The sequence below is a fragment of the Felis catus genome, chromosome F2, assembly GCF_018350175.1.
Source record: "Felis catus isolate Fca126 chromosome F2, F.catus_Fca126_mat1.0, whole genome shotgun sequence".
NCBI classification, from domain to species: Eukaryota; Metazoa; Chordata; class Mammalia; order Carnivora; family Felidae; genus Felis; species Felis catus.
In genome coordinates, this window is record NC_058385.1 from 65,846,917 (window position 1) to 65,870,707 (window position 23,791).

Below are 23,791 nucleotides of genomic sequence, written 5' to 3' on the forward strand. Positions count from 1 at the left end.
TCTGTTTGAGGAACTAAAGAGTTCCCTAGAAGCCACATCCCCCTACACCATCATGAATCCTGGATCTCAAACATGTGCTTTGGACCACTAGGCCACTATTTGGGCAGAATGAAGTAAAAGGAACCCAGCCAAGTCTGGTCTTTGTTTTTGTCAATGCTCAAACCCACAGCAGCCTTCATGATCTAACCTAAGATGCTTAGACAAGTATACTTTTGTCAATGTTTATGCAAACATATATACAGTCATTTTCTCTCTAATCAAAATGGGGTCACACTGAATAATAACTACTGTTTTATAAACACGGAGTTGGGGCTAGCTTAAAGGTAATTATGCTAAATTCCGCATCCTCAGTTGGATTTTCCATGTCACATTAGGACAGATATTATGGACTGAACACTCAGTCCTCCAGCCACCAAGTATGGCACCCTCCCATGTACCCAGCTAGAGAGCTAAAGGCTTAATTTCCCAACCCCCTTGCAACTAGCGTTTCCCATGTGGCCCAGCTTCTCCCAAGCAATGCCCTGTGAGAAATGGAGGCAGAAAAGGCAACCAAGCAGCAGAGTTGATCAGCATCTCTGACACACACAATAATGGAGCAGTTGGGTTTCCCTGTGGCCACTGTCACAGGGGTGCTAGTGTCCATGTCCAACTGTGTGGCAACAAATGCAGCAGAAAGAGCCCTGTTTGCATTCTGCACATCCTTCAAAATGTCTTTACTGTCCACACTCTCCACCCTAAAATTTTCATTAATTTTCTTGATTTGGTCAGTCCTATCAAAGTTGACCTCTTTGAAGCAAAACACATTGTAGTGCCCATGGGTTCTGGACAGCTCCTTCGCTGGAATCTCATTTCTGAAGCCACCACCTACCTCCCTAAAGAGTCAAATGCAAACTAGGGAAATGTGGATTTCTTTTATTGATCTCAAAGTCACTTTAGAGTTAAGCCTGTTGAAGTACAGATTTCTGAAAGAAACAAAAATAGTGATCACTTGTGTATCATTCATTATTCCCTTATTCAAAAACATTTAATGGATGACTCTGTGAGGTGGAGGGTTATACTCCCTCCTCTTGAGGAGCTCCCAGTTTACTGAGGGGGACTAACAAGAAAACAGGAAACGTTAAGTAGGAAGGGCAGAGAGCAATGAGCTCCCAGCCTAGCCTTGGGGGGGTCAGAACAAGTCTTCCCTGAGGAAGGGAAGACTAAATAGTGGCAGCGAGGCAAAAGTTAAGGAGGGCTAAGAAAAATCGTTTTAGGCACCAGGAACAACATGTGCAAAGGCCCTGAGGTGACAGGGTCAAGAAAATGACTCACTCAGTGTTCAAGCTGTCCAGAGTATGACATGGCTATTTTATCAAGGCCAGAGCTGTTAGGCAGAGTCCAAATTACTGAATTTTTTGGACAAACTTGGTTTAAACTTGATCTATTTCAATTTGAAAGAAGAATTTTCTGGCAGAGTACATTTTAGTAAGGGAAGAGCAAGTGTAAGCATCACGTAAGAGCAGATAGGAGAGTAAAGAGAAGACTGCCAGGTACTTGAAGGCAGGGAGGGAAGAAAATATTCCAGGAGAGATGAAAACTCCAACAAGGAGCCTACTGGGGTGTCATACCAGTTTGCACAGAGATGGCCCCAACCTTCTGGGGGGGAAACATGGGGTCCAGACTGGTGCGTAATTTCAGAGGAACCAGAATGCTCCTTCCCTCTTCATAAATCTGCCACATGATGCTGACCCAGGAGAGTGGGGGACTCAGTAAATGTTCCCCTTGCATAAATAACTTGCCCCAGGAGGGCAGAAAGACGGTATCTGAGAGAGCAGGAAATATGCAACATGTGCCCAGTGGGAAGAGCTGGTGCTGCCCCCTGGGCCTGGTTCCTGGTCTCCCCAGGGCCTCTCCAGGCCCCTACTGGCTGCAGCCTGAGTGACTAGTTAAGGAAGAGAAGCTCCCATCTGAGTGGTGAGAAACGAAAACCCAACACAGGGTGCTGAGTGGGAGAATTTATGGTTCATCAACTCTCTGTTCTCTATTGAGATAAATGTCCCCACCATGGCTCACGCAAAGGCCGAGTCCACACCACCGAATTGAAAGTGATGTAAAATTTAAAAGCCCTTTTTCAAAGATCTCGTTCCAGAAAGCCAAAGCCAAGTAAAATACACGATTGCTTCCAAGATGAATGCCTCTCCTGGCAAGCTTTCCTGCTCTCCAGCTGTACGTTGGGGTTCCCTGTCTCAGTGCATTAATTGATGCTTAAATCCAAATTTTATTGTTCCTTGTATGAGGAAACATCTCCCAAATTTAAAAGAAAAAATTAAAAACTCCTTGCATACAAAATGCAGCAACAACTTTGGGCCCGAGGAATTCCAAAATCGGAGGAATATCTTCTTTTAACCCCTGGCAGTTCTGGGGGCAGGCTGCATTCCCTAGCTAGGATATAAATCAAGAACATCACACTTGCAAGGAGGCTGCTTTGGGCTTGAATCCCAGCTCTGTTGCTTACTAATTGTGAGCTCTTAGAGACTCATTCACTTCCCTGAGTCTTGATTTCATTGTCTTTAATAGAGATGATAATAATCCCTCTTTTTGGAGTATTTGTGCGGCTTCAAGAAACACGGCTCTGCTGGTGCCAAGCCCAGGATTCAGCTCACCGAGAGGGCTCAACACACAGGGGTTGGCTGTTCAGTGGATCGGCTATTTCCCTGCCTGGGGAAGAACGAACTGACAAAGGCAGATGCAAGAAGAACCTGGCAGGTCACAGTCCACACTGGATTCTGATTCCCGCTTGCCCACCAGCTTCAGAGATGTTGGGCCACCAACCTCCCAGGTGGTACTCACAGAAGGGCAAACAGGTAGAAAATCCAAGAGCAAATGAGAGCAGTATCAATCTACTATGCGTTGCTCGTTGACAAAAGACTGGATGACTTAAACAACAGACATTTATTTCTCACAGTTCTGGAGGCTGGAAAGTCCAAGATCGAGGTGCCAGTACATTCACTTCTTGGTGAAGACCCTCCTTCTGGCTTGCATATGGTTGCCTTCTTGCTGTGTCCTCACGTGACCTCTTCTTATAAGGATATTGGTTCCTTTATAAAGGGGATTCCACCTTCATGACCTCATCTAAACTTAGTTACTTACCTTCCAAAGGCCCCACCTTCCAATGATGCTACACTGGGAATAGGGCTTCAACATATGAATTTGGGGGGCGGGGACACAAACATTCAGTCCATGATACCATATATTAATGTATTTATGCACTGCTTTAACAAATCCCAAGGTCACTTGCAAAGGTCATAAAAGTTAACACAAGGAGAGGACAACAGCACGGTGCCTGGCTATGTGGCTGCCAATGTGAGCCTCTTCTCCACCTCTCCAACAGGGAGCTATCCTGGCAATGAGTCAGAGGAAATTCCAAATGCTGTCATGAAATTTATAGGTTATTGCCTTCTTTTCCTATGTCAATTCAACCCTGGGCAGTTATCCTGATATAAATTGTACATCCTCCCCTAGCTACCTTCTCCCCCCTCCCCCCCAAATACTGGTAAAAGGATGACAAAATTTCCTGGGGGAAAAAATTCTATAGAGGGCTAGAGTAGGTTGTAAGTCTGAGCTCATGATGTTAGGGTTCACGAGGTTTGGCACAGGCTCCTAGATATAAGGGAGAACCCTCAGGTTCATTTTTTTTCATCCAGAAACTGTGGTTATAAAGAAAATAGAGCAGTCCCTAGCTCAGTACCTGGCACATGATAGGCTCTGCATAAATGTTTTCAACTAAGCTAAATTAGAAAATGGTTTCCAAATGAGCTCTATTGAAATATACATTCATGCACGTGCACACATACGCACATGCACACACACGCAATATGCACACACACACACACACATACTCCAGCACATCATTTAAAAGGAATGAAGTACTGATAATGCTACAATGTGGATGAAGCTTGAAAACATTATGCTAAGTGAAAGAAGCCAAATTAAAAAAAGATCACATATTGAATGATTCCATTTAGATGAAATATCCAGAATAGGTAAATCCATAGAGACAGACTACAGACTGATGGTTGCCAGGGGCTGAGGGGTGCATGGGAACAGGAAGTGCCTGCTTAATGGATACCGCTCTCCTGTGGAGTGTTGAAAATGTTTCGGAACTAGATTGGGGTGGCCGTTGTATAACACAGTGAATGTACTAAATGCCACTAAATTGGACACTTTAAAAGGACTAATTCTCTGTTATGTGAATTTCACCACAATTGAAAAACAAAAGTTTCCAGCCTAGGTTTTTAAGACCTATAATAAGTGTTCCTGGTCCCCCAAGCCTTCTTCTTCACCATTCACACCAATCAGACCCTTCAAAGGACATTTTCCTAATCCCTACAACATTTGACATAGGGAAAACTCCTTTACAGGCAGATCAGGTTTTGGGGATCTGAGGCTTATAAAAATTAGGGAAACCATTTAAGAAAAAGAATGCAAGATTATGATACAGAATCAGGTACAAAAATATTTATCATTAGAAAAGAAATTACAGAAAAGTGCAAGTTTTCAAAAGCTAATACTACAAACTTCACAAAACCCACTGAAAAGAAAGCATGCTTTCATTAATTAATTGCCTGGCATATATCTATAATAGTTTTTCTCCTAGATATTTTAGCTGCATACCTTTAATCACCTCTATTTTATAATATTATCTGTACAGGGAATAGAAAGATAATTCAGGGGGCTCCTGGGTGGCTCAGTCGGTTAAGTGTCCGACTTTAGCTCAGGTCATGAACTCGCAGTCATGAGTTCGAGCCCCAGGTTGGTCTCTGTGCTGACAGCTCAGTCAGAGCTTATAGCCTGCTTCATATTCTGTCTCCCTCACTCTCTGCCCCTCCCCCACTCATGCTGTCTCTCTCTTTCTCTCTCTCTCTCAAAAATAAACATTTTTTTAAAAATGTTTAAAAGAAATATAATTCAGTCTTCATCTGGCATGCTGACTGAAAATTGTATTTTTATTGATAGTTTAGAAAAGTTCCTTTCAGCTTCTCAACCCAGCATTGGTAATATTATACATTTGGGGATTGTGCTGAAATCTGAGAAAACTTCTATTAAGTTTACTTCATGTATGAGTTGTAAGACTTCAAGATTTTAAGTCTTCTTGCGTAGTGACTAAATGTAGATACCCTCATACAGCTCCTGTGCAAGAAACCCCAGGACAAGTTCAATTGTGAGACCACCTATGCCCCTGCATTTTGTGTCAGGACACCTCGTGAATCAGCCCAGATGGTAGGGTATTCCTGGAGGCCATCTCAATGGTGGGACAGCCAGTGAAAACAAAATCACACACAGAAGTGGCTGAGAACTACCTAAATGGATCATAGTAAGCACAGAGCAGAGGGAGCCCCAACTCAGTTCCCTTAACTGGACCCTCAAAATGCATGAGACCCCTCAAGCAATGTCCTATAGGGGGAAATGTGACAGAGGGGGGAATCAGAGTGGGAAAAGACAATGATCTTAATCCACCTGAGTCCAAATACCTTAATTTTGCAAATTTTGTAAAAATCAATGGCAAGCTAACATTGCAGGGGCCCTCTAGGCTTTGGCAGATGAGATTTTAGAAAATTAAGCTCCATTGACTTCACTGTAAACCCACCCCTCTTCTGGATAGAGACAGGGAACATGAGGCAGCTCACCTTTTCTTTTGTTCTTTTTTTTTCTTTTTTAATAAACATTAAATTTATAAGAAAATAAAACATGCACATAGAAGCTTAAAAGCCAAGCAGTACTTAAGTAAATTACAAAAAGCACATGATCTGTCCTCCTCCTAACCTACCCCCAGTCCTAGTATTCATGGTCCCCCAACTTACACACTATGTATTTTCTTTCTATTGTTGGAAATAAAAATTTCATTCTCTTTCACCAGTAAATCACCCTCTTTCTTCCTCCTCCCTCCATGTCCTCCATAAACCAATGACTTTTCACCAGACTTAGAATCCAAGCTATGTTTTCCTATGTGGTCTAGCCCCTGCCTTCCTCACTGGCCTCATCTCCCACCACCCACCTCCTTGCCCACTCCACCAGCCACATTAGCCACCTTTCAATTGTTCCTGCCCTGTGGCTTCTGCATATTCCTTCTCCCTGATCCTATCTCCCATTTCCTGACCTGAACATCCGTTTTCCTATACTTGGTTGTATTTGAACATCCATTCTTCTCTTTACTCTATTGCATTGTTTTTATAAATTGACCCTAATTTTTCTTGGAACAAGTTGATATCCTCATTCATCCATTTAACAAATATTTGCTGGGGCTTAAACTAGGTACAAGAGACACAGTGATGAAGAACGAAGACATGTTTGCCCTCACAGCCCCTACATTTTCATAGGGAAAACCAACAGAAAGAGGAATTAACATGGGGTATGATGAGTGTCATGATGGCAGAAGTTCAGGGGAAGAGTCCAGGAGTCCCACCCCAGTCCAGGTCATCAAGGACAGTGTCCCAGAAGGAGTGGCATTTACACTGAGACTTGGAGTTGGAAAAGAGCCCAGCAAAAGTAGGCTTGGGAGGAGGGTGTTCCAGGCAGAGGGAAAAGCAAACCCAAAGAAAGAAACAGAAGAGTAGTGCAATCAAGGTATTGATACAGGTCAGCTAAATCTTCAGTGTGATTTTCCCCCTGGAGAAATGAGACCGGTGCATTTTCCAGCTTATGGTTGGCAGCAATAATTTATTAATATGTGAGCTTTCAGTAAAAGCCCTCATCATCAACACTCTATGAAATAAATACAAGACACTACTAGATACCAAGAACATACCTCTGCAAGGATGAGACCCAAATCTGAGTGAAATAATGCATCCCTACACATTAAGAGATCCTTCAAATTAATCATCCTGTCTACTTGCCTTTAGGAAATAAACCATCATGTTGATTGGGGCGTGAGTCTAGCAGTTTTTGTCTACCAGGAGTCTCAATGACGATACGATAAAAGCAATATTGATACTAGTGGAAGGTACCAATTTCTGAGTGGGAAGACTTCAATATTTTTCAATAAATGGCATTGCCATTTCACAATAACTCTACAAGGTAGGTGTTATGATCCTTATTTTCAACATGGAGGAAAGTTGGCTCAAAGAAGTTAAATGATTTCCTTAAGGCCACACTGCCAAATAGTCTTAGCCAAATCCAGTCCATGATACCACACTGGCCAAATGGGTCTTCTAGATACCTCCATTCATCTTTTTTTTTTTTCAATGTTTTTTTTTGTTTGTTTGTTTGTTTTTTATTTTTGGGACAGAGAGAGACAGAGCATGAACGGGGGAGGGGCAGAGAGAGAGGGAGACACAGAATCGGAAACAGGCTCCAGGCTCTGAGCCATCAGCCCAGAGCCTGATGCCAGGCTCGAACTCCCGGACCGCGAGATCGTGACCTGGCTGAAGTCAGACGCTTAACCGACTGCGCCACCCAGGCGCCCCCATTCATCTTTCTTAAGGTCCCTTTATGACCCTCTTGTAGGCAGACAGTGCTTTTGTGCTGATCCTGCTTGCTGCTATTCTAAGCAATTCCCGAAGCTCTGGAGCGTGCTGGTTTGGGGGGTAAGGGGACTTTCTTCCCATTTCTTTTCTTCCTTCCATCAAAATATACCTGTCCTTATTTTCATTTCCTTGGGACTCTGCTTGTAAAAGCAATGTAAAAAAGTATAGTGGGATTAGGAATCAGGAAACTGGAGTGGATGATGTGCATTTCCCCCTGCTAAAACACTCAATTTCTACATCTGCAAAATAAATTCTTGCGCAGATTTAGATGGGACAATAGATATAAAAGCTCTAGAGAAATCAGAGTGAGGGAGCTGATGTGATAAGCTCATTCAAATAAGGTTTTAATGGCTGCTAATGTTTTAATTATGTTTGCATTTGAACGAAGAGCCTTCAATGCCTTAAGGGGAAAATTCAAACTAGCATTTCAGACTCCTTGACAAGCCAGTCTGGGAGGTACATCTTGGGATATATGAGGGAATTAAAGGTGTTCTATAAAGAATCCCTCAAATAATCTATAGGGAAATCAGTCCGTTAACAGGGACAACCCCGGTCTACAGAGCTGATCTACACCCACACAGAAACTTCCACCCAGGGAAGATCTTCTAAAGCATGTGATTCCCCATGAGGGCCATCAAAGCACAAAGGGTTAAGGAGTCAGCAAAGGGATGAGGAGGTAGAGATTCAGGCAGGATTCAGCTATCTCATTTAAAAAAAAAATTTTATGTTTTTTACTTATACTTGAGAGAGAGACAGAGTGCAAGTGGGGGAGGGGCAGAGGGAAAGAGAAACACTGAATATGAAGCAGGCTCCAGGCTCTGAGCTGTCAGCACAGAGTCCGACCCAGAGCTTGAATCCACAAGCAGTGAGATCATGACCTGACCCGAAGTCGGACACTTAACCAACTGAGCCACCCAGGTGCCCCTCAGCTATCCCATTTAGATAATACAAGTGAAATAGTCCAGGTTAGTGCTGGGTTTACAGAATGTCAGAGCTGGAAGATACATGACATGTCATCTGACCCAGTGCTCCTTTTCATAAGAAATTAAGACGCAAAGAGATAAAGCAAATTGGCCAGATCCTTCAGTGACAGAACTGAGGCCAGGCCCAGCAACAATCTCTCCTCTCTCACCAAAGCTCTTTTTATTAATGTTGTTGCCTCGTTAAACCTCAGAAAATGTCAATTCACCACCCACAACCCATGAGACTTATATTTCATGAGTGCCTCCCTCTTCCAGGTAGTTGGACAATTATTTTCCAACACACTGACAAGCCAATCTAGTTCGTCAAGCTGCCAAGCACTCAGGATTTCACAAAAGACCAAAGGAGCCAATAGTCTATTTCATGTGTAACTCTAACTGGAAGAACCCAGGAAAGCATGATTAAACCTTCAAAAAATACAGAGACCAAAATGCTTTTTATGGTTTTATTTGCTTCTTGGGTCCATCGTTCTACAAACATTTATTGTGTACCCTCTATGTACAAGGCACTATATTTAGCCCTGGATATGCGAAACTGAAGAAGACACAACTCCTACCCTCCAGGAATTACCAGACTTTCAAAGAAGCCCAACACTTAAGTGCAGTTCCATGTTGCTTTTTTTTTAACATTTTATTTTATTCTTTTGAGAGACTGAGAGACACAAAGCATGAGCAGGGGAGGGGCAGAGACAGAGGGAGACACAGAATCCAAAGCACGTTCCAGGCTCTGAGCTGTCAGCACAGAGCCCAATGTGGGGCTCAAACTCACGAACTGTGAGATCATGACCTGAGCTGAAGTCCAACGGTTAACCGACTGCGCCACCCAGGCGCCCCTCCATGTTGCTTTTAAAAAGGTACTTTTCAGGGGCGCCTGGGTGGCGCAGTCGGTTAAGCGTCCGACTTCAGCCAGGTCACGATCTTGCGGTCCGTGAGTTCGAGCCCCACGTCAGGCTCTGGGCTGATGGCTCGGAGCCTGGAGCCTGTTTCCGATTCTGTGTCTCCCTCTCTCTCTGCCCCTCCCCCGTTCATGCTCTGTCTCTCTCTGTCCCAAAAATAAAAAAAAACGTTGAAAAGAAAAAAAAATAAAAATAAAAAGGTACTTTTCAAGAACCTGTGGCAACGTAGTGTGGAATAGAAAGGATTTCTTTCATTCATTTGTTCAATAATGACTTCAGAAAGGAGCTAATATGTGAGCTGTATCTGAAGAATGAGCAGGATTTTTCCAAGTAAGGAAGGTGAAGAAGGCCACTCCTGGCATGAGAGTTTTAATGTGTTTAGGAAAGTGATGGTGGTTCCATGTAACTGGGGAGTGGGTTGCTTGGGAAGATTGATAGGAGACTGTTGTCTGTTGCTGAGCAAGAAATTATCCCCAAAACTTAGAGGCTTAAAACAATTATTTTTACTATACCTGACAATTTTGTGGTTCAGGAATCTGGGCAGAACTCAGCTGGGAGATTCTTATGCTCCAAATGACATCAGTTAGGGTCACTCACTGATATCGGTCTTTTATACTAGCCCAAATGGCTTCACTCAGATATTAGTATGTAAGGTGGATAGAAAAGGTAGGCACCACTGAAATCAACAACAGAACATCTATGCCCTTTCGGGGTAGTTGGACTTCTTACACAGCATCTCAGAGCGCTCTGAAAAAGGAATAATAAAATATCCTAAGTGGCAGAAAATGGAAACTGACATCTTCTTAATGCATGGACCAGAAATAAGCAAAGGGTCACCTCCAACATGTGACCATGGTAAAAATAGTCACAAAGCCCACTCAGAAACAAAAGGAGGGCATACAGACCCCACCATTCCATGGGATGAGTGTCAAGGAATTTTCCACCACCTTTAATTTGCTACAGAGATGACTTTGGAGAAGAACTCCAGGACCAATTTGAGAACCATACTAAGGGGTTTATATTTTATCCTGTTTCCAATAAACAGAGAGATTTTTTTTCCTAGGCAGAAAAATAAGTTTCCTAGAATTTTTAGAGGACAATCATTCCCAAGTCATGGTAGATGAGTGAAAGAAGAGAGTCTGTTGACCAAAAGACCGCTGAAGAAGCTACTGCAAGAATCCAGCTGGACTCTTTCTTCCTAATTCTCAAGTTAACCCTGAGGCCTACTAACACAGGAGGAAGAAGGACTGGCTTTGAGCAAAGCAACCAGCTGTGAGCAACACAATCCATGAACAAGATTTAGTTCACTTGGAATGGAAGGAGAAAAGAGGAGCAAAGGAGGACTCACAGATACCTCTAAGGTTTATAGCCTGGGAGACTAAATAAATGATGATTCCATTAATAGAGATGGGCATCTACTGGTAGTTTATTATTTTGAAGGCTGACTACTCTTGGTGGGTTTGTTGCTCCTATAATGACACTCCACTCTTATGAATGCCTATCTCTTATTCCTCCCTACCATCATTCGTTCACTTCCCCATCCCTTTCCTTCCTTGTGTGTAAGGAAAAACTCATATATATATATGTATATATACATATATATATATGTATATATACATATATATTCTCTGTGCTATTCTCTGTGATATTCTCTGTGCTACCAGCAGGTCAGCATAATCCCTTATGCATTCTCTCCAAGCCTGTCCATCCCTCATTTCACAGAGAGTTTAAAGCCTTCCTGCATAAAAATCAGCCAGAGGACTAATGAAAAATTCCAGTTTCTGTTGGCTACTCCTGTGGATTCTGACTCAGTGGACCACAGAGGCCACCAGGCTTAGGAACCGCCATGGCAAATGACTGATTACACTGGAGAGCAACAGTGGGTAACAGGAACACACCCAAGGTGCTGATAGAAATGGAGCCCAGCCCTGTTGGAATGCTTCTTAAACACCCTCTAGTAACACAGAGCATTTGGAAACGCAGAGCTTGGTGTTTGATGAGAAACAGGACCTTGTTGTGCTGGTTTCTTTCTAGTCTTTAAATGTGATCTTTTATCAGAGGCACATATGTTTTCTATACCTTCACATGTGGCTGCAGTTAGGCAGGAAACAAATTCCCTACTAGTTGAAAGGTTTGGCCTCTCTTTCACGCCCACCAAGCATCATTTCTATCCTCTGCTAGGGAGACCCCAGGGAAATAATTAATCAGCTTGCCTGCCTGCAACACTTCCAGGATTTGGGTCATAAGAAGTACACTGGTCCCAACAGATGGCAGAGAAACAGCCTGGACATCACCATTCTCCTCCAGCTGCCACCACCTCTGTGGTCAACAGTGCCCGGCTGCTTCCATAAACCTCCTCCCCATATGGCTCTGTGGCTCCAAGGAGGAACTCCCTCCCCCACATATCCCCAGGTCTTCTCTCTGGTCCTGCTGGATAATTCGTGTTTCAGCTCAAGACCCAGCGAAGCAAGTATGATGGGCAATTTCATTTAAACATCCATAGCCTTCGAGAGTAGGCACAGATTTGCCTCCCGAGTGGCCAGGCCCTATTAGCTGCATACGTTTGAGCTAAACGAATGGCACCTGGAAGCTTCACAGGCATGCACGTCGAAGCCCAGACCCTACTGGAAATCAAAGGAGGCCCCAGACAGTGCCATAATTTTAAGATCCCAGTATATTAAAAAGTGACGAATTGCCAAAGCAAGGTGGCACATCGACAGTTACCTGAGGATGCATTCTTCTTTCACCCTTGTCAGTGTGACTGCTCACATCAGCTCACCTGCAAGGATGATCATATGTCCAAAGTGAGGCTCTTCATCACATAAATGCAACCAGTTCTCTGGCCTGGCCCCCTCTTGTCTCCCACTAAACTAGACCCTGCCTAGAAGCTCCAACATAACCTTGTACCCAGGAAATTGGTGGTTCAGGAACAAGAGCGAGTACTTGGGTGGAAGACCTTATGTTTGATTTGACATTCAGTCGGAAACTCAAAGACTACCCTAAAGAGGGCTGCATCCCATTCTTTTTTTTTTTTAAGAGGAGTCTAAGACATATTTTTAATTACAAGCAATTGTGAAATGTCCTGTGGTAAGTATCTCTTGTGCTTGGTGTTCTGTGGGCAGTTCGAAAGCCCGGGGGACTGCCTTGCTGGGCAGGACTTACCATTGATGTCCATGCCCTTGACTCTGTACACTCAACACCTTTTCCCTTACTACTGGAAGCCCTGTGTGCCCAATTGGTTAGGATGATGACTGTTATTCCCATTGTAGAGATCCTCAAGCTCAGACAGTTTGCATAACTCGGCAATGCCACAGTGCTTGCAAAACCTGAACCAGAATTCGAACCCAGGCCTGCCTGACCACCAGCCTGAACACCACCCTTAACTGCCTGACCTATGATAAGGACTCCTAACTGGCCTGCTTGTCTTCGGTCTTGCCTCATAAATCCACCCCAATATGGAGAAATAAATGTCCAACGTGATGTATTTATTGTTCAAAGTCACACGGCTAATTAATAACACATGTATGACTTGAATTTCCTTCAAATGTTCCTGCCATTGTCCTCTGTATTTGATCAGTGTGGTAAGTGATACTGAATAAATTAAGATCCTCAAAAAGACTTGCCTTGGCTTTGTGTGCAATGATAAGTTAACTGCTTAGTGACTGATTATGAAGGTTTACCATCTTATTAGCATCAACGTTATGGATCCACAGAATGTACTTGGGCAGAGGACAAACTGCTGTTTGACATGATAAGGCAACAACATCCCTCTTTAAGATTTTTTTTCAGGTTTATTTATTTATTTTGAGGGAGAGAGAGAGTGCACACACAGCAGGGAAGGGGCAAAGAGAGAATCTCAAGCAGGCCCTGCACTGACAGTGCAGAGCCCAGCGCAGCACACTGTGAGATTGTGACCTGAGCTGAAATCAAGATTCGGATGCTTAGCTGACTAAGCCACCCAGGCATCCAACAACGTCCCTCTTTAAATCCTTGTGGCTGTCGACATAGATGTCAAAGGTGGTGAGGGTGGGCCCACAGGGGAGGACTGGGGCGCAAGCAACCCAGGTCTCTTGAATACGTGGCATCCGTGTCCATAATATGGTGCTCATGATTTTTCTTTTTGTTTTTTCTGTAGAAGACAATTTACAACTTTATGTTGTCACAGAACAGTAGAAGCAACAGCTCAATTTCCCCCAATCTGCATGGCTAGGTCTGCCATGTGCTTTGGACAGTTCTGTCACATTTCCAACAGTCACAAAAGCTTTTCTGGTAGGAAAGTGAGTCCCTTCTCCTCCCCGGTCCACCCCCACAGCCCCACTGTCACTAGGCTCGTGGCCACGGACTACCTTGACAAGATCTGGAAGGAAATCAAAGGAAAGGAACCCCCCGCTGCTCCTGGCCCCCAGTGCTTGCCAGCACATGTCCTTCCAGCTTGCAGGCTGGCACTGGTAATCACAGGAATGCTTCTGCTTTGACGACCCCTGACTTCTGCAGGAATCTCCTCTGAAATTTGTCCAGGAAAGGGAGCCGGAACCATGGGCCTAACTTCTATCCCTCCCGTACAGATTTCATTTAAAAACCCACTTGAAAAAGCCTCGTCTCCTTCTGATGAATCCTCATACAAAGGCAGCAATTGAACCTCATGCATGGAAATCAAAGCCTGGATTACTGAATATCAACGCTCACTGCAAGGCATTCACTGGCCCTCCAGCCTGCCCCTCACCTCATCCCCAGCCCTGCCTCTCATCTGGCAGCTGCCACCTGGACTCCCGGACTGGTTTCCCACTCATAATGAAATTCAGAATGAATCTGGCTCATGAGGGACCCTCAGTAACACTTTATTCGACAACTGTTTACTGAGCACCTACTAGGTACTGGGCATTCTGCTTATCTCTGAGGATTTAAACATTAGTAAGACCCTGTCCACCCCTGCTGATAGTCTAGACAATAAGAGACAGGTACATGAAAAATTACAATGTTGTGCACCGTCACCATGCAACTTAATAAGAGATATATCAAATCTGACATGGTATTTGCTTTTCCGAAGTCATTAACTGTATGTGTGACCTAAGGGCTTGGGCTTTCAAATTTTAAAAAGAAGCATTGGAGTCTCTGCTCTGCTACCCATTAGTGATACAATATGAGGAAAATTGCTTAGTGTCTCCAGGCCTCCACTTCCTCATCTCTAAAATGGACATCAGAATGACACTAAGTAAAGAGTCCATGTAAAACTCAAATGAGGTCACATCTGTGAATGCCCTTTGTAAATCCTAAAGGATAATATAATTGCATGCATCAGACTGGACGTGCCTCAAGGTCAAGGACTGAACCCTTATTCGCCACTGCAGTCCCAACACCCAGCACTATCTGGGTGGTGTCTCTGGTCTACCGTCTGGCCCATGCTGCAGATTTGGGACTCACTGTCCTCCATAATCACATGAGCAAATTCCTTATAATAAATCTCCTTATATATGTATGCTATTGATTTTGTTTCTCGAGAGAACCCTAACAACTGGCCTTGGAGACAGCGTGGTTATCACTGAAACGTGCTTTGTGCGGCACCACAGGAGAAAAACGAGCTGGGCTGGCTGAGTGTCCACACCAGCAGAACACCAGAAACGTGCAGAAGAGGGTGTGGCAGTCCATTTCCCACAGCAAGCAAAAAGACAGAGGTGTGTGTGTGTAGCAGGGGTTCTAGACTGAGCCTATGCTCTTCTCTTCTTATAGGTCTGCATACACCTGGAGGATGGGGCTGGGGGAAGGCAGCTCTGAGTCAATTTTGTGAGGGACAGAGAAACTCCCCGGAAAGAGATTCACCATCTCTAGCAAGACAGGCACACAACTTGGGTCCAACATGCAGCTGCCCTACACTGAGACAGAACTGAAGGGGAGTGACCCAAGAGTGGAGAAGGGGGAGTCTCCCCACTAGGCTGGGGGCTCAGCAAGGCTTCTGCACCCCAGCTATAGCCCTGCAGGCTCAGCAGGCTGAGCAGCGTTGGCCCAGCAGTGGCTTTGATGGTAAAGCCATCAAACTTAGCCTCAGAGGTCTAGGCTGAGGGTATCACCTCAGGAATGCAAAGCCTAAACCAAGATTCCCAGAGACATGCAATTCTCAGGGGGCCTGGAGGCTCCACTTAACCAAGCAAGTCCGAGCCAGAAAAAAGGACTGTCCCTGCCATTACTGTGCCTTGGTTTTATACCCTCATTTCGGGGGTAGCCCAAGACACCCAAATTGAAGCTATTTACTCCTAGATGTATTAAGAGGGCATTCCTGGGGAAAATTTTGTTGTCTTGTGAATTCCATACCTGGGAAGAAAAGGGAAGCAAAAGAACCCCCAACATCCCCATGTTGCCTTTCCAGGCAATGTAACAGGTGAGACCAAATACCAAGAGCCCAGTGCAGTGGCAGAGGAGGGACACAGAGGAACTCTGAGGCAGAAAAGACAAGGCAGGACTGGGAGGTAGCCACACAGAAGGCAGCCCAGAGACAAGAGTGGGGTCCCACAGGAAGAGGCCCTGGAACCGACAAAGAAGAGAAAGGCAAGGGCCTGGATGCACTTGCTTTTCCAAAAGTGCTCTGAAAAAATTCAACTTTGTATCTCTACAAGGGAGAAGATGGCCCGTGGGGTTCACAGATACCAGCAGCACAGAGCACGGGGTCTCTTCACCTGCCCGCCTGCGGGAGGAAGCCAGGCATTGCTCTGCTGGCTCACGATTGGGCTCTTGTCACCTGGCTCTGGCTGGAAGCAGAGATCTGAAGGAGCTCGTGCTCTGGGCATATTCCCTTTGAGCTCTCATCCCACTGTCCAGCGTCAGACATCTGAGCCTTCAGAGGAAGACAGACTGCCAGGAGGAGTTGGCCGGAATGCTTTAATAGCACAGGAAGCCACAAAGCCCAGCTATCAGCCAAGCACCCACTTAATGCTGATTCTTGCCTGAAGTCTGTTCAAACAGCTCCCTTTCATTCTTGATATAGAAAGGAGAACTTCTTTCCCCCATTAATTTCTCTGCCTTGTAAAAATAGGAAGTCTTTCTTTTCTCAACAAAATGGAAACTTTCTTCAGACATTTGCGCAATAATGGAACCCAGCTCAGACAAGGCTCACGGTGGGCCTGTGATTAGAAGCCAGGTACTCACAAAGGAGTCTGCTCTGCTCACTGCAGAATAGTTGCCCCTGAAATATTTTCCTTTCCTTCCAGAACAAAACCCTCTTCCTCTGAAAGAGGAAAAGCCATGGAGTCCAAGGCCCCAGTGAGTGATCTGCCTTATCTACTTCCATTTCCCTACAGCTTGTGCACAAAGCTCTGCTCAAGAATGTCTGTGATATTGAACTAAAAGAAGAATATGAAATAATGATCAACTAATCTTTGACAAAGCAGGAAAGAACATCCAATAGAAAAAAGGCAAGTCTCTTCAATGAATGGTGTTGGGAAAACTGGACAGTAACATGCAAAAGAATGAAACTGGCCCACTTTCTTACACCAGACACAAAAATAAATTCAAAATGAATGAAAGACCTAAATGTGAGACAGGAAACCATCAAAATCCTAGAGGAGAAAACGGGCAGCAACCTCTCTGACCTCGGCTAGAGCAACTTCTTGCTAGACACATCACCAAAGGCAAGGGAAACAAAAGCAAACATATTGGGACCTCATCAAGATAAAAAGCTTCTGCACAGCAAAGGAAATAATCAACAAAACTAAAAGGCAGCCTACTGAATTGGAGAAGATATTTGCAAATGACATGTCTGATAAAGGGTTAGTATCCAAAATCTATAAAGAATTTATCAAACTCAATACCCCAAAAACAAATAATCCAGCGAAGAAATGGACAGAAGACATGAATACTTTCCCAAAGAAGACATCCAGATGGCTAACAGACACATGAAAAGATGCTCAACATCACTCATCATCAGGGAGATACAAATCAAAACCAAAATGATATACCACCTCTTACCAGTCAGAATGGCTAAAATGAACCACTCGGGGAAACAACATATGTTGGTGAGGATGCAGAGAAAGAGGAACCCTCTTACACTGTTGATGGGAATGCAAACTGATGGAGCCACTCCAGAGCATATAGAGTATGGAAGTTCCTCAAAAAGTTAAAAATAGAACTACCCTACAACCCAGCAATTGAACTACTAGGTATCTACCCAAAGGATACAAAAATACAGATTCAAAGGGGTGTGTGCACCCCAATGTTTATAGTAGCATTATCAACAACAGCCAAACTATGGAGGAGGCCAGATGTCTATCAACTGATGAATGGATAAAGAAGATGTGGTATATATACATACAATGGAATATTATTCAGTCATCAAAAAGAATGAAATCTTCCCATTTGCAATGATGTGGATGGAGCTAGAGCTATTATGCTAAGTGAAATAAGTCAGTCAGAGAAAGACAAATAACTATATGATTTCACTCATATTTGGAATTTAAGAAACAAAACAACTGAACATATGAGAGGGGGGAAAAGAGAGAGAGGGGGGAAACAAACCATAAGAGACTATATAGAGAACAAACTGAGGGTTGATGTAGGGAGGTGGGTGGGAGACAGGCTAAATGGGTGATGGGTATTAAGGAAGGCACTTGTTGTGATGAGTACTGGGTATTGTATGTAAGTGATGAATCACTGAATTCTACTCCTGAAACCAATATTGCACTGTATGGTAACAAACTAGAATTTAAATTAAAATTTGAAAAACAAAGCAAAACAAAACAAAGAATATAAAATATTCCGGAATAAAGGAGACATTACGTCCTTCCTATTTCACCTCAAAGAGGTAAAGTCCTATGTCAAGAGTCAGCAATATTTCTGCAAGAGACAGATAGTGAATATTTTAGGTTTTATGGGGCCAGAGGCAAAAACACAACATTATGGGATATGTACATAACAAAAGAGAAAAAATTTCCACAACTTTTTCCAACGATTTGAAAATGCGAAAACCATTTTAGCTCCTGAGGACTGTAGAAGAAAAGGCAGAAAGCCAGCTCTGGCCTGTGGGCCACAGTTTGCCAACCCCTGGCCTATGTTCTAGGCTACTGGCCCGTCTGCCTTTTTCATGTTTAAACGTCTACTTGACTGAGCTTTGTCTGATCAAAGCGGGGGAGGATAAGACACAATGATGTGTCACCAATTTAATTTCCAATCATTAAATGCTTTTGTTCAATCCCTGTTCAAATTATAAGTGCACACAGCCAACACATAGGGAATTAAATTTAGCTCCCAAGCCATGCCAGCTATAAATGTGCTTTAAAATGTATATAAAACAATTGTAAACCACAGAGTTTTCACCTAAGGAAAGGACACTGATCTTTTTGGAAAGATCCTAAGTCATGATAATGCATCAGGGGGAAGAATCACCCAGAACCACATCCATAAACCATTAGAATAAAGAACAATGACAAGGTAGGGTGGTCTTACTCTTTAGAATCAGATACACTTGGATTCAAGAGCTGACTTGTCCCTCATCACCCGTGTTGCCTTGGGCAAGTTTCTGAACCTCACTGTCTTCTCTGGTAAAAAGAAAATAACAAAACGATCTTATGGCAAGATTTAAAATAACATGGGAGTCATATTTTAAAAGTTGTAAATAAAAAATGTAAATGCATTTTTATCAAGTACTTATTAATTAATTTATATAATTAATTTTTAAAAATAATATGGGGAAAGCAGCAGGCCTGTGGGCATTTACCACATGGTTGCCATCATTTACACTGGAGTTTTAGCCGTGAGGACACTGGGGAGCAAATGGCCTGCATCTTGACAGGTTAGACGCCTTCCTCCAGGATGGAATGTGAGAGGTGCTTGGACAGTCCCACACCCCCCACCAAATAGACTTCCCCACCAGGATCCTAGGATGCCAGAAATCTCCATGTTTCTCAAGACTTCAAGGGAAGCATTAAAAGCAAACTCCAGCTAAGCATCACTGATTTAATGATAAATCCTAATAAGAACTTTTGTTCACACGATCTCATATAATCCTCCCTGAGACCCTAGAAATTGGTCAGGGCAGACATTATTATTTCTATTTTATAGACCAGAAAACAAACCAAAAAATTGAACATGGAGTCAGAGAACCTGAGATAAAATCCCAAATGTGCTATATGAGTTCTGTCACCTTGAGTTTATTTGACCGCTCTTAGCCTCAGTTTTCTTACCTGTAAAATGGGTGTTTGGCATTATGAGAGATTTGTATTTGACATGCCTGACACAGCATCTGGAACATGGCAGAGGCCAGTAAATATTAGTTTAAACTATATGGCAAGATGACAAAAATAATACTTAAATGGTGTATATTGACGTAAGCCTCTTCAGGTCATTTGTGGCCAAATGCATCAGACAAGATGACCTAAAAGTCTCACAGTCTGCAAAAATGGCTCTCAGGGGGTTGGTAAATTCTTTGAGTCTCCAAATGCACAAAATTGCTGCCAAATCCCAGAGCCTGCTGACCTATTGGAATGCCTTGGTCAAATTAACAGTCTTGGATTCTCACCATCTCCCCCTTGCTTCATTCAGATCTGGAGGACTAATGCTTCTATATCATGCTACCCAACGTGGTCTAACTCCATTAGTGACCTGCAACTCAGGGGGAATACATAAAAACAAATGCCTGATCTTCTCCCATTAATGCCTTGTAGGAATGTATCCAAAAAATCACTTCCCTATTCAGCAAAATATTCCTAAGCACCTATGACATACCAGGTATACATGTTAATGACTCGAGGCTTTTATTCTGCAGGACCCAGGCTGCCTGCAGCATAGTGACATGACACGATCTGATTTTAGGAGATACCACTCTCTCCTCATTTTCCTCCAACTCTCAGATAACCTCCCGATGTCCAGTCTTCCTCCTCATTTAGATGTCACTATTTCCCCAAGGTTCTATCTTCAGGCCTCTGCTCCTCTTTCTCAGGCTTCAACTGATACCTTATGCTAACAATTCCAAGTTAATATCAGCGACACCGATTTCCTTCGTAAACTCCGGATGTCTATTTGTAACTGGTGAGTGGTCCTCCCTATCTCCTCCCTATCTCCATTGTTATTGGCACCCTATCCACACAGTTGCAGGATCTTAGGAGATTCCCTAAACTGTCTTCTCTTGATCCCCACAATAGATCAGTTACCGTGTGCAGAAACTTTTCTGCCTCTTAACTATCTCTCTGTGTCCTCTGCTTGCGCAGAATGATCAGCTCTTACCTGGATTACTGGAGTATGTCCTTAGTGGTCTCTGGGTGTTAGGGATACAGCACAAACAAAAACCCCTGCTATCAGAAAGCCTATGTTCCGGGGAACAGAGAAAGTTACATTCCAGGAGGGTTTTACACTACTACATGGAGGCTGAGACAGAATCTGAAGTGTAAACTGTCCAGTCCATTCATTTGTTCCCTCATTCATTCATTCTTTGGCACCCATTTAATGAGCAACTACTCCCTGTCAGCCACTTTATTTAGACACTACACATACACATACATACACACACACACACACACACACACACACACACACACACACACACACATACTGGCTTAGTGTCTGTGTCTCCTCCCCACTCCCATGCCCTCCAAAAATTGTAAGCAATGTGAATTGCTTAGTAAATATTTGTTGAATTCATAATATTTGAACAGATGGTTAACTATGAAAGGCTAGGCAGCAAGGCACAGTCTGCCCCTTCAATATGTTCTGATGTATATCAATTTGTAAGGAAAAAGTTAGAAACAAAAGTAACTGCTTGAACAGTAGCTGCCATTCTTCAAGTGCTCTCGCTTAGAGAACAAAGGAGCTGCCTACTGGGCCAGCTTTGTTTCAGCAAGCAGGGCACGTCAAGTTTGCAAATGCTTTGCCCACTCTCTTCCTGAGTCCTAAAACGAGTCATATTCTCAAACCTCCCTTCTCAGAGACAAGATAAGGGCCTAAAAGGACAAGATGAGCCAACGTGGCTCCTTCGCACAGAAGGCAGGGACCCTGCAAGGCCTGGATGGTGCATGGGGTCAGCACCAAAGGAACTCCAGTTCTCCATAGGGCCCTGTTCTCTAGTGAACTCTTTCCAAGGGGAAAATTCCTCAAGTTCCATCTCCTTTCTGGAAACTCTGGCACTGAATTCTGCCTGTCCCTAAGGGAGACATATGTCATTATGATCCCATGGATCCTCATCTGGGGTTTCGAATGCCCTTCCTGTGGGAGAAGAGTGACTGGAATCCTCCCAGCCCGGGGGCTCTTTGAAATTGATGGGAAATCCATATCTAATTCCAAATTCCTCCGGAGGGCTGCTCCATTTCCCCACAACTGTTCTGCCATTCTCTAATCAAGGACAGGTAGCTAAGGCTTACACAGAGGACAGGCAGCCCGGAGGAGGAACTCATGTATTTCTTAGAATCAAAGGATCTTAGAACTGGAAAAATCTTAAAGATCCACAAGCATCCTTTTTGCAAAAGATAAGAAAACCAAATTCCAGGTGTATTAGTCTGTGAGGGCCGCCATAATAAAAGCCATAGATTGGGGGGCTCACATAACAGAACTTGGTTTTCTCACAGTTCTGAGGCTCAAAGTCCGAGATCAAGGTGTTATCAGGGTTAGTTTCTTCTGAGGGCTCTCTCCTTGGCTTGCAGATGGCCTCCTTCTTGCTGTGTCTGCACATGGACTTCCCTCTGTGAGCACACACCCCTGGTATCTCTTTGGGCATCGCTTTTTATGAGGACACCAGTCACACCGGATCAGGGCTCACTCTACTAGCCTCATTGTAACTTAATCACCTGTTTGAAGACCCTACCTCCAAGTAGAGTCACATTCTGAAGAAACAGAGGATAGGACTTCAATATATGAATGGCGGGGGAGGGGAGGAGAGAATACAATTTGGCCCATAACCCCAAGCCTCAGGTGCCTCGAGCCTTCCCACAGGTATCTCCTTGTCATCATCCAAGTCTCAGAGTAGCCTTCTCTGGCCACCGAATTCAATACTGACCCCCTCCATCACTTTGCCCCAAGACTATTTTCTTTTCTTCATAACCCTTATCATTTTTCCCCATGAGAATAGCCACGTGGAAGCCACATAGAAGGGAATGCAAATTCTTTCTCTTGGCTAACAAAGCCCTGACAGGACACAGCCCCTGCCATCCTCTCTGGTGTCACTTCCCTCCCCCTCCACACTCCAAACACCCTGACCTTCCTTCTGTTCCTCAAAAGAACATCCCAATTTCATTTCCATCTCAGGGCCTTTGCACCTGCTATTCTCTTGGCCTGACATGTGCTTTCCTCAGATGGCTTCCTGTCATTCAAATTCAGTCATTAATATGAGTGCTTTATTTTGTTTAAATCTTATTTATTTAGAGAGAGAGAGAGAGAGAGAGAGAGAGCGCACACAAGCAAGTGTGGGGGAGGGGCAGAGAGACAGAAAATCCCAAGCAGGCTCTGCACTGTCAGCACAGCTCGAACTCATGAACCGTGAGATCATGACCTGAGTCAAGATCAAGAGTCAGATGCTCAATCAATTGAGCCACCCAGGCACCCCTAATATGACTGCTTTATAAAGGCTTCCTATGATGAGCCATTTTAATGCAACCTCCAAGTTACCTATAATTGTACCAACGCATCTGAACCTTCCACAGAGCGCTCAATACCACCTGATAGTTTCCTTGTTACTAATTCATTTTCTTGTTAATGTCCAACTCTCCTTCCTCTCCACCCTCCACTCTACACCCAAATATAAATGACATGAGAACAAGGGCTTTTCCTGTCTTCTTTCTCACCATACCCTCCATGCTTAGAACAGTCCATTATAGGTACCCCAAAAGCTTGTCGAATATGTGATAAAATGAATGCATAAATGAATAATGCACTGGAACAGGGTTTGTTAACCTCAGTACTATTGACAGTTTAGGCCAGACAGCTCTTTGCCCCATGCACTGTAGGTTGTATAGCAGCATTCCTGGTGTCTACCCACCAAATGCCAGCCATGACCACCAAAAATATCTCTAAACCTCACCAAATGTCATCCCAAATCACCCACTTCAGAGCCATTCCCTAGGCTCTGAGTTCCCAGATGAAAGAAACTGTATCAGAAACTATCAAATACGTAATATCTGCATAGTAGTTCCTCAATAAATGTTTCCTGATGGAAGATTAGTTTCACCCGTTGCTAAAACTAGATCAAGAACTGTTCCTGAGCTCATTCTTCAGTAGGATTTGGCCATTTACTATTATTGTGATCTTAAGTCATTTAACTTTGTCATGCCTCTGCTCCCTCGTCTGCTAAACAGAGATATCAAAACTTCCTAAATTGTTATCCTGCTTTCTAAACCATAAAGTAGGATACAAATGTGCTATTAATTATTTATTGATTCCAAAGCTGTGCATTTTTAACTTCACCTCTCACTAACTCTCGCCCGAGATAACTTCAAAAGAAACTACT

The 23,791-nt window shown here is 43.7% G+C and overlaps 1 long non-coding RNA gene across 2 annotated transcripts in view; it reads right to left on the reverse strand.

Annotated features, from left to right (window-relative positions):
- The window catches only part of LOC109496189, a 119,845-nt gene that overhangs the window by 84,187 nt on the left and 11,867 nt on the right, over positions 1–23,791 (reverse strand). For both annotated transcript variants that reach the window (XR_006592447.1, XR_006592446.1), the window contains exon 2: positions 12,103–12,157. This is a non-coding gene — a long non-coding RNA (uncharacterized LOC109496189). The remainder of the gene's footprint in view (positions 1–12,102; positions 12,158–23,791) is intronic.